Genomic DNA, 12,910 nt, shown 5'->3' on the forward strand with positions numbered 1-12,910 from the left:
GGCTTGCTGTAAATTGCCTTTGTTATGTTTAGGTATGTTGCCTGTATTCCTGATCTCTCCAAGACCTTTATCATGGAGAGGTGTTGGATTTTGTCAAAGGCCTTTTCAGCATCTACTGAGATGATGATGAAGATTTTTTTTTCTTTCAGTTTGTTTATATGGTGTATTACATTGACAGACTTTTGTATGTTGTACCACCCATGCATCTCTGGGTTGAAGCTTACTTGATCATAGTGGATAATTGTTTTGATGTATTCTTGGTGTCTGTTTGTTGATATTTTATTGAATATTTTTGCATCAATGTTCATGAGGGAGATTGGTCTGTAGTTCTCTTGGTTTGTAGTGCATCTTTGTTTGGCTTGGAAATCCAGGTAATTGTAGCCTCATAGAAGGAGTTTGGTAACATTCCTTCTGTTTCTATTGTGTGGAACAATTTAAAGAGTATTGGTATTATCTCTTTTTTGAAGATGTGGTAGAAACCTACCAGATCTGGCTAGGAGAAGTCTTTCCAATTCAATGGTCTTAAGAAGCAAGCTGGTGTAGCTATCCTAATGTTCAGCAAAATAGACTTTAATCTAAAATCATTCAAAAGATGCATATGTAAGGACATTATATACGCATCACAGCATAGATGAACCAAGATGAAGTTTCAATTCTGAACATTTTTGTTCCAAACACAAGGGCACTCCATATGTTAAAAAAACACTAGTAAAGTTTAAATCACACATAAAGCCTACACATCAATAGTGGGAGACTCCAACACCCCAGTCTCACCACTCGACAGATTTGCTAAATCAAAACTTAACAGAGAAATAAGGGACTTAACCAATGTTATGACTCAAATGGCTTTTTGTATTTTCATATGAAGGTGATAATGATCTTTAAAAAATTGTGTTGAGATTTTGAAGCAGAATGCTTTGAATCTGTAGACTGCTATTTTTAGATATTAATCCTACTGACCAATGAGCACGGGAGATTTTTTTCATTTTCTGATATCTTCTTCACTTTCTTCCTCAAAGACTTGAAGTTTTGATTATACAAGTCTTTCACTTGCTTTGTTATTATTTTCCATAAGATATTTTATATTATTTGAGGCTATTTTGAAGTGGGTATTTTTTTTGCTCTGTTTCTTTCTCTGATTTCTTTCTGGATCCTCTTAAGAAATTTTGGCGGTGGCTAACTAGTAATAGCAGTGACTCTTCTTAATATGAGTTTGGGGTCAGAGTTTCAGATACTGCTTCCCTCAAACTCTCTGGTCCTGGGATTTTTTTTTGTGGGGAGCCTTTTAGTGATTATGCTCTTTTATTAGCCTTTCATGATCTGTTTAAATTACATGTGTGATCTTGATTTCATTTTGGTCAGTGGGACCTATTCTTTCTGATGTGTTTATCTTAGTGTACTTAGAAGGATCTGGAAGAGTATTTCCAAGTAGGATTATTTGAGATGCAGGGAAAGACCACCACTAAAGTTTGTTGGAGTCATCCTGGAACTGTGGGTCTGGATGCAATCAAAAGCAGGGAAGAAGAAAGCCACCTTCAGAGGCTCCTGGTTCTGCTTCCCACTCACCATGTAAGAGCTCTTTACCTGCCATCCATCTTGTGAAAACTAAGACCTCTGACAAGTTAAGTAAAACACCCCTTCCTTGATGGTGTTTATAGCAGCAAGTATTGAAACAACATACAAGAGTAAATAGTAGCTGTGAAAATGTGACATGATCCCTCATTGATGGAAGACTAACCATAAGAAATAAAACACGCTTGTGATGGCTAAACTTGGTTCTCAACTTGACTCTATCTGGAATTAACAAAACTACAAAATGGAGAGCACGACTGTCAGAAATTATTGTTTAAGATGAAAATAGGGAAATCTCCTATTTGAAAATAGGGACTTTTAAGGAAGGAAGACACATTCCTTTATTCCAGACCTAGAGGCTGAGGGGGTCTGGATGTCAGATCATCTGGGCCATGGTGTCATTGGGGATGTTTCAGGGGGTATTGGCTGGTCAAACTTGATGAATCTTAATCTGGAATAAATCCATAGCCTCTTGCTTTCTGTTGAAACAAAAGCAGAGCCTCCTTTCCAAAGCAACATATTCTTATATTCAAATTTTGGAGTCAAGGTACCTTTAAAACGTACATATTGGCTTAACTCAACAGCTTTTACTATCAAATGTTTTTTTCTGAATTTAAAAGTCCTAAAGACAACACAATCCAGATTCTCTGTGTAATATCCATGTTCATGTGGCTTTTTTATACTACCTTTATTGTCTCTTTAAAGACTTTATTTTTAAGAACTATTTCTTTATATAACTGTTTATGTTCCTTTTGATCTCTCTTTCAAGCCACGTACATTTTTACACACCTCGTAAAGCATTTAAAGTCTTGTTTCATCTGAATATGTCTTATTGTGAATCTAATGTTTTTAAACTTCAGCATTACTAGGACTCAAATGGCAGCTTTGGCTGGTGGCTCCGCCCACCGCAGCTTCCCAACGTGGCTGTGGTACATTTACCACCAGCTCTGGGACCCACCATCAACTCTTAGAAACAGTGGTTCTATGCTTCTATCAAAGCAGCATGTAGGCCAGAAACTTCTTCTTCTTCTTCTTCTTCTTCTTCTTCTTCTTCTTCTTCTTCTTCTTCTTCTTCTTCTTCTTCTCCTTCTCCTTCTCCTTCTCCTTCTCCTTCTCCTTCTCCTTCTCCTTCTCCTCCTTCTTCTTCTTCTTCTTTTAAACTAGCAGAAACTATATCCAATACACAGCATAGTACACAGCTTGGAGGCACCTCTGTGTAACATAGCATAGGTCAAGCCTGCATGCCACAAAACCCCCATGGAGTACCTCAAACCCACAAGCTGCCACTAACTTGAGAGAGACAACTAGGAAGTTGTTTTTAGCTCCATTTTAGAATCTTTTTTTCTCATGTTTTAGGTGGAAACTCTTGCCAACCTGTTGGGTACCATTATGTTCTAGGCCAGCCAGCCTCCCTGGCAGAGCACTCGCAAAAACCAATCGTGATAAACATCTGCAGGCTCCAAATGTCCTTCTGATAAACGTTGTTGGAAAATTCCTCTGGATTCCAACCAGAGAGCTCAAAGGTTACACACCCTGACCTAGTCCTATGACAAAGCCTTTTACCACCTTGCTTGCAAGTTTTCCCTTTAAAAACTCCATTCTGAGAGCTCAGGGATGTCCTCCTTCCAGTCCCTGTGTCAGAGAGTTGGACACAGACCAAGCCCAGGCTTGCTTGTAATTGTTTAACCCCTGTGTGTTTCACATTGGATATCGGGTCTGTGGTGGTCTTGCTCTGGGGTCTTGAGATTCGGGCACAACACCTACATCTCATCTCGCTCCAGTTAGTCCTGTCTTGTTGAGACTCTCTAAGCCTAGAGGACACAAATAAGTACAGATTCAATCAGCTCAGCCATTCTCATGGCTTTCCTGTAAGTCTGGCTCCAACATTACTTAACTGTCAATTCAGGAAAAAAAATCAATCAATTTTTTTGGTCCCTTGATTTTGATTAATCTCAACTACGTGAGAGGGAAACTGTTCATTAAAGGAAAAAAATTGACAGAACCAAACTGAAACACACACACACACACACACACACACACACACACACACACACACACACACTCTAGACCAAAGGATTACCCAACACATGTTCATACACATGAACATACAAGGAGAATCAGGTGAAGTCTCACACAAATTCTTAACCATGGATAGTGGCACCATGCACACAACTCTTGTTTGACCACAGAGAAAGTGCCGTTACCATACATTCCTCAAGACTTGAGAGCCAAACAACTCCTAAACTGTTTCCTTCATTTGTGGAAATGATAGATTCCTCTGAAGTGTAATGCAGCAATTAAGCAAAGGATGTCTTGAGAGCCTGGAACTCAGGAGGACCACACCCTAAGATAGCCTTGTTCTCCATACCCATCCCTACATCAAGGGGCTCTGAGTCCCACACTGTATCTATTTCTGGTCTCTGGGAACTCAGTGGAACCTTCCTAAATGTAGGGTAATTACCAGAGAACACTGCTAGGACATGGATGTAATCCAATAGAAAGTCTGGATTGTCAGGCTTTCAATTACCCTGGGTGTTTGGGGACCCACTGTACCATGGAGCCTTTCTAGGGTAGCTCTCAAGCACAGATTGCATATTCTGAATTCATACAATTCTGTTAAAAAGAAGAGTTAGCCAGAACCAGAATAAAGCAAGCAAAACAGTAGGGGGAGAACATAATTGATTTATTATGCTGTTGTTTTAATTTTGGCAGCTGGTGCTGTGAAGGTGATGGATTTTGTAGTCTGAGCTGTACTTCCCCATGGGATCTGGTGATATCTCACACATATTTTGGACAGTGAAGCAGCTGGCCATGGCAAGCTTCTCTATGAGTCCAGCAGGGTTTTTGTTTTTGTCTTTCAGGAGAATGAAGACTGAGGAATCTGAAGAACAGTGGACAAATAAAACATATCCTCTAGAAAAAAAATGTCCCAAGAAAAGGAGTAAATTGGCCTATTAGTATATCACATATAAAATTTCATAAGTCTTCCTAAATGATTATTTCTGCTTTTCTCTACATACATTTAACACAAATGCACTTTATGTAGCCCCAGTTCAATTAAAAATTAAAGCTGTTTTTAGAATGGAGAATGGCTCTCTCCTTCTCTAAACCCAAGCATGTTGGTAAAAGGAAAATGCAAAATTTGTGTATCATGTCAGGAAAAAGAGCCATCTGATATGGGATAGAAGAAAACCAAAAAATTAAGGAACTATTTTATTGCCATTAACCTTAAATCTTTGGTTCAATTTCGATTCTTTAAACTTTTACTACGGTATGAATTTTACAACAAAAAATATAAGATTTATATATATACATATACATATGCCTATATTAAGCCTTTGTTATGTTATTAATTGTCATATAGTGTATGAACTAATTCTAGTGATAAAAATGCTTCATTTAGTTGCCTATACATGTTTTTTTTGTGTTGATGTTTCTATCAGATTTATGTATGGAATCATGCCCAGGTCTAACAGCAAATTTGAAGTCTCCAAAAAGATGATGGAGCCCTACTATGAAGGGTCCACATGGACAATAATAATACCACTAAGCTGACATCATCACCCAAAGATTAGCTTTGGACTACAAGCTGCTGTTCAGAACAATTTCGAGATGGCTAGCTGAGATGATCCAGCCTCACAGACTATTTGAACAAAGACTTGAGATAAGGCGCCCTGCACTTTTGCATTATGCAGAGACTGGACCACAAATGATACATCTACCACTCCAGAACTTGACAATTAACCCCAAATTTGTCTTTTCATCATCCTCTAAAGATGTCTTCACCAAAGACAGCAGAATGTAATTTCAAGAACACAACACCCATATACCCAATAGATGGGATGGGTGCTTTTTGGTTTTTCAATGTGTTTTGGGTTTTGGATAGTTGTCATTGTTTAGGATGGTTGGTTATAAGTTGTTATTGTTAATGGCCAAGAAAGAGGTTAAATAAAGGAGATTATATTTTAGATTCTTATTTGAAAAAAAAGAAAAAAGAGGATATAGATAAGAGATAGATTATTGAATCTACTCTGAAAAAAATATATAGAAATGATAGGATAAAGGGTAGATTATTGAATCTACTCTGAAAAGAAAAAAGTGCAGAATATAGATATGATATAGACAAAAAGTTATATTATTGAATCTGCTTTTAAAAGCCAACTACTAGTTTTAAATACATTGGATTGGATTTTATATATTGTATACAAATTATATATATATATCTATATCTATATATATATATTTATATTGTTAGAAGAAAACGCTCTACATATATTTCTAATCTTGTCAGGATATTGTAGCTATACAGTTTCTTTAACAATGTAATGCAGTTTGCTAATCCTTGGATGTTATTATTACCAAATATCAGAATATAAAGAAAGGAAAGATAGTAGTTAGACATTACAATCAAACTTGCAATCATATTAGGTATGTTTTCAAGGGCAAGCAGTGATAAATTTTCAATAGACAGGTCATCTTCAAACCCTTTGGAGATCTACAGAATAAAGCATTTAAAATGTTTTGGTAATACAGATTTTCTTTCTTTTATAATGAGTGTGAGACATTTCTGTTCCTAGCAGCAACAGTCTACTTCAGAGAAGATATGGCCATTGAAAAAGCTGTATAAAGAGATAACTTTCATTATTGCAAATGTTAGCTCCTGTGCAAGTAAGTGCCCTTGCATTGACTGCTGATAGTATGCTATCCAAAATGGACAAAAAGTAAACAAAACAAAGGATTACCAATCCTTGCCAAGATAAGAGTGGTTGCAGCTTTGGCACCAGGTGTCCCCTGAGGCCAGGACAATGTGGCACCATTGCTGAAGTGGCTTTGCAATCTGGAAAAGGTACAGTGTCCCTTTCTTTGAAGACATCTAAACAGGCAGTGGACAGATGGCTTCTGGTGTGTAGTGGAACAGTAGCTGAAACATTTATTTTTGAAAGAGGAACTAGGCTGATGGAGTCTAACCTCTCAATGGTAGACTGGCATTTAATAAAGGAGATGAAGTCACCCACAAGCCAGGGAAGCTGAATTCCAAATACACCAGCAATTTCCAGAATTTGAAATCCTGAATCATGACAAGACACTGGCAGAATTCACGTTTATCTGGTACATGGAATACTCAAACCCAATGTGAGATCGAGCTGTAGGCCTTGTGTACATCCCACTTCACAAATGAGTCTGTCAGACATGCTAAACCTGTAGGCCAAAGATGATGCTCCAAGGTGCATAGAAACCTCAGGTGACTGTTCAGGCAGTTGGCTGTTTTTGCAGTAATTCATTTTTTAGAAGTCACTTGTTTGTACTTCTTGTTTTACTAGTTAATATTATTTCCTTCTCAGGTCTCTGAGGGAGTTGAAGATGAGATATTTATGGTTACAGTTTTCCTTGTTAAGAAATTTCAGAAAAGAATTTCACTAAGGAGGTGTAAGTTTATATATTTCAAAGACACCATAAGATGCTTTTCTATTGGTAATACAAGATAGAATAGAAAGTGAATTAGGTACATTTTGGACTCAACAAAATAAGAAAGATAAAGAAGTAGTTTCTCTGAATTTGTCAATTGCAAATGGACTACACATTGTTGATTTATATTTTGCTTGTACATATTATATATAGTTATTGTACTTATTGTATATAATTTTTCTCATATTAGTTATTAATTTTCTTAATTTTAGTTAGACAAAAAAGGGGAAATGTGGTGATATTTTATTTGTGCTTTAATTAAGTTTGCCTGGAGATCAGAGGAAAGCCAGCCACTATAGTAAACATAGAAGTCAGAGAATGCACATCCTTAATCCTATCACTTAGCAGGCAGGGTCTCTGTGTGTTCAAGGTAGGGAACAGGGCCAAGCATGGTGACACATGCCTTTATTCCCAGTACCAACCATAGAGACCTAGAGGTCTGTACAGACAGACAGAGGGTGACTGAGCTGTGTAGGAATTGGAAGTGAGGGAACTGGACTAAGAGGGCCAATGAGAGGGCAGAAAAGCAAGGCTATAAAGGCATGGGCAGACAGGAAGTAACTTGCATTTGGAATCTGCAGAGTTGGTGAGGTAAGGTTGTCTGGTGGCTTTCCCTATTTTCCTGATCTAAGGCTTTCACTCCTGTATTGGCTGGGTGGTTTTATATAATAAAACCATTTTAGAAATTCTTCTACACAAACACATAGGGAGAGACAGAGAAAGAGATGGAGAGAATGAGACTGAGAAAGAATGAGAATAAGAGACAGATACTTAGCAACACAGAGACACAGAGAGGGAGACACTATAAAGACAACCAGAGGTGGTTACCACACATTCCCACACTAGAACAAAGGGAATGAGACTCTCTCTCAGTTTGTGTGTGTGTGTGTGTGTGTGTGTGTGTGTGTGTGTGTGTGTGTAATTATTAGAATAATGTACAGGCTGTCTGTATTCCTGCTAATCCAACAATGGATGGCTATGAACAGAAATTCCATACATCCAAAGGATGCTCAGTCAATGAAGCTGGATGTCTCAGCTGGTCTTCAGTAGATGCTGAAATCCAAAAGGAGTAGGCTCTAATGCCAGTGAAGGTGAACAAGCAGGCAAACATGCTAGGAAGGTAAGAGCAAGAAGGCAAAGCACAAAGACTTTATCTTTAGTGTGTCTTTACAAGCTTTCAGCAGAAAGTATGACCCAATTAAAAATGTGTTTTCCTGCCTCAACACCCAGCATAAAGGAGTGAGTCTTCTTGCCTCAAGATCCAGATAGAAGTGGTTCTTCCTACATGGTGGTGAGTTCAAGGCCACATTGGAAAGAGCCAGGCATGGTGACACATGCCTTTAATCTCAAGAAGTGAGCCTTTAATCCCAGGGAGTGATGGCAAAACCAGAAAGATATATAAGGTGTGAAGACTAGAAAGTACAAACATTTGGCTGGTTAATATTTTAGGCTTCTAGCACCAGTTCAGCTGAGATCCATTCAGATATGAGGACTCAGAGGTTTCCAGTCTGAGGACACAAGATCAGCTGAGGAACAGGCAAGGTGAAGTTAGCTGTGGCTTGTTCTGTCTCTCTGATCTTCCAGTGTTCACCCCAATAACTGGCCTCAGGTTTGAATTTATTAATAAGACCTACGATTTCTGCTACATCTGACTCCCAACGTTCATAGTATGAATTCACAAAAAAGCTGCTTGCCTGTGGCCTTGTGGGCCCCTGCTCAGACCCGAGTTACTTTGAGCCAGTTTGGTGAAGCACACTGGCTGGATTTACTGAAGAGGCATGAGGATCCTGAGTTTGAAGCCGGCCTAGGAATCTGGCTAAGGAAAAGCTTTGGCTGGGGCTCAACCACAAAGGTGGCAGTGGAATCATGGATGCAGCCACTGCCGCTCCCAGTTGCTGGCTGCTTCTCATCCTGTTGGTGACTGCGGTGATGCTGCTACCTGGGACAAAGGGTTTACTGCTTCTTGTTCAGAGAATTGCCAGGACCATCATGTTACAAGAAAGCATCAACAAAGGTCAGTTTGGAAAAGTTTGGCAAGACAAATGGTGGGGAGAAATTGCTGTCATGATTTTCTCTTCTAGGGAAGAATGTTCATGGTTCTGAGAGACAGACATTTATCAGACTGTGATTACTCCAAACCACAGAGGAGACAAAAAGAAAAGTCTGCAGGGAATCATGACCATGCTTAACAGCAACTTTGAAATCCTCAACAAGCTGATGGGATCCCACAATGACAATTCCACACAGACTATGATAAATCTATTAACACCATGGAAAGATCGACTTTGGACTACAAACTACTCAGAACAATTTTGAGATGGCAAGCTGAGATGATCCACCCTGACAGACTACTTAAACAAGGACTAGAAACAAGCCCTGCACTTTCTCATTATGCAGTGACTGGACAAATGATATAGGACTTGACAATTAACCCAAAAACTTTTCTTTTCAGGATCCCTTAAAGATGTCTTCACCCCCAGAAAGCAGGAAGTAATTTTAAGAAAATGACACCCACATTCCCAAGAGGTTGGATGGGAGGTTTTTGGTGTTTAATAAGTTTTGGATATTGTCATTGTTTATGACATTTGGTTACATGTTCTCAATTGGTGTAGGGTGTGCTTATGTCTCCAGTTTTCACTTGTGTTTCTGGGGGCTGTTTTCTTGGTGAGGGGGCTGCAGAAAGGGCAGCTGGCCACTCTCTGGGGCTCCAATGAAGTTGGGGAAGGGGTACAGGATGTGCCCCCAGGGCTTGGGACTAGAGACCTGGTGTTATCAGTTCAGAGATGGGGCCTTACCTATTCCCAATCTAGGCAGATTGGTCTTATGTCTGGTTTTCACTAGTGTCACAGGGGAGTGTTTTATTGGTGAGGGGGGCAGGGGAAGGGTCAGCTAGCCCAACTCTGGGGCTCCAGTGGCTTGGGGGAGGGGTACAGGATGTTCCCCCAGGTCCTAGGGGCTAGGGAACTGGTCTGCCAAGTCCAGAGATGGGGCCTTACCTGTTCCTAATCTGGGCAGGTTGGGCTTATGTCTCTGGTTTTCATTTTTTTTTTTTTTTTGGTTTTTCAAGGCAGGGTTTCTCTGTGTAGCTTTGCACCTTTCCTGGAACTCACTTTGGAGGCCAGTCTGGCCTCGAACTCACAGATCCTCCTGCCTCTGCCTCCCAAGTGCTGGGATTAAAGGCATGTGCCACCAGCGCCTGGCCTGGTTTTCACTTTAAATGCCATATTCTATAGGTCTTTGAAGTATTTGAAGACCATCTATCTAAAATATATCTCTATATGATTCTGAAAACATACTTAACTATCTATAAATTTGATGATGATAGACAACTAACTACTGATATTTCTTGAACATCTTAAATAGTGTATAATAATAGTTTTCAAATATTAGAACTTTAGATTATATATTTTAAAACTGCATAGGTATAGTATCTTAAAAAAAGTAGAAATATACAGACAGTATAACAAAATTGACTTTAAATTTATGTCAATAAACTAAAATCCATACCAATGTAAAATATTTTGAGATTAACAGTTGTTTTTAAGATTAAAGTAGATTCAATAGTCTACCCTTTCTTAAATCATGATAATCTACTCTTTTACCCATCATTTCTATATCATATCCCCTTTTCTTCTTTAGAAAGATACTGACTGTGACCATTAAACATTTATAACCAACCCCCCCTTCAATGAAAACAAACATTCATAAACAATACTTTGGGAATTTGGTGTAGTTCCCATGACTCCTTCCTCCTGATTGTGGGTGTTGGTAATCTTTTTTTTTTTTTTTTGGTTTTTCGAGACAGGGTTTCTCTGTGTAGCTTTGCGCCTTTCCTGGGACTCAACTGGTAGCCCAGGCTGGCCTCGAACTCACAGAGATCCGCCTGGCTCTGCCTCCAGAGTGCTGGGATTAAAGGCGTGCGCCACCACCGCCCGGCTGGTGTTGGTAATCTTATGGAGACCCTGAGAAAATTTACAATTATGGTAAAGTCCTGAGTGGGGTATTTTGTGCTGCTGGGCAATCTCAGCCAGAAGCATTGAAACTGCTTTGGATGCAGAACTCAGAAGAAACTGTAAGTGAGGTGTATTGAATTGTTGGATCATCTGGGACATCTGTTTTATTGGTGTCCGGTCCACTTGTTCTGAAAATATTGAAACTTCTAAAGGTAGCATATGTATCTGCATCAATATAAATATAAACTGTATTGTATACAAACCAGTCAAAGATAATTTTTGTATTATATTGAGGCAGGTAAAATATATGTTACATGTCTTATAGTTACTTTAGGTTTATTTTCTCATGTCTGTATTTAAGATTTCATGGGGTCTTCCCAAATAAAATCTGATTTTTTCTTAATCCATAATAAATCTATAGCTTCTCATTTCCTGTGTAAACAAAAACAGAACCTCTTTTTTCAAAGTAACATATCTTCTGACTTAAACATTGCAAACAAGATTTTTCCAAAATGTACAGGTTGGTTTAATCCAGCAGCCTCTACAACTAAATGCCTCATAGCAGTTAAAAATCCCAAGACATCATAATAATATACAGAATCTAAACTGTCTATGTATTTTCCATCTTTATGTAGCTTTTTATATTATTTTATTTCCTTTTTAATGAATTTATTTTATTATTTTAAGACTATATATCTTTTTATGACTTTCTATGCTTTCTCTTTTTTCTCTCAAGTCTGCACACATTTTTTAAAATAAGGTGACCCATTGAGAGGATGTTTCCTTCTGAATCTGTTTTATTGTATATCTATAATCTTTTTCTTATCACTGCTTTAAACTGCTAAGGAGGCAAGGACCAAAGTTGTGGCTTTGGCTATTGGCTCTGCCCTGCTCAGCTTCCTAACATGGCAGAGGTATCCAGGAGAGTTGCACTTATTCCCCCTAACTCTGAGGTCCATGATGCCATCAGGTAGCATGAAGCTGGCCCACAAACCTTTTTTGTTTTGTCTGTATGAGTAAATGATAAATCCACCATGCAGGATGCTGCGTGGTTTGGAGACACCTCTGCGTACCTAGGCAGGAATCTGTCATGTTATGCTGAAGCTAAAATGCTGCAGCATCTCTGTACTGTGGCCTGCATAAGAGACTAGGAAGATGGTTTTTTTGGGGGGGTTGTTGTTGTTGTTGTTGCTCCATTTATGTGTTCTAGAACATTTTTAAAGCGTTCTTTGGTCTTATGTGGGAATTCCTGCCCCATGTGGGTTGCCATTTGTAAATATAGGCTATTCTGTCCCACCCAGTCCCACAGTCACTTTTAAAATAATCATTGAGAGGCTTAATATCAACTACAAATACATATTCACAGCACACAGAAATATATCCCAAAGCAACTACATATATGTCTCTATATAAATATGTAAAGAACATCATCTGGGCATTTAGTGTTGTTCATCTCTATATGTGTTTACATAAGAACAACTGGGATTGGAAGACACACTAGAGGATCATCCCTGGAAATACTTAATCTCCCTCTCTCAATACTCAATACTTAATTGCCTACAGCTCTTCATTCAGGGGAGGGACCATCTCCATCCATGCTGCCATTTCAATTGGTGTTGTCATTTTCAGGTCTGTTTAGATGGACACATGGTTGACATTTCTTGGATGCAGCTTCCCTGTCATATATAGAAGACACAATCTCACATGACATGACATGGTTCTCTGACTTAAATTTCACCACCTCTTCTTCAGAGATGTGCCCTGAGCCTAAAACAAGAGGATTACATTATATACAAAGATCAATTTTGGCTGGGGATGCTGTGGTGTTTCATTGTTCTTCACATTTGGACAAGTTTTGGGTTCCATTGGTGGCCTCCACCAGTGCAAAAAGAAGCATCTTGGAGGATGCTGAAAGAAAC

This window comes from Peromyscus maniculatus, chromosome 1 (assembly GCF_049852395.1).
Source record: "Peromyscus maniculatus bairdii isolate BWxNUB_F1_BW_parent chromosome 1, HU_Pman_BW_mat_3.1, whole genome shotgun sequence".
NCBI lineage: Eukaryota > Metazoa > Chordata > Mammalia > Rodentia > Cricetidae > Peromyscus > Peromyscus maniculatus.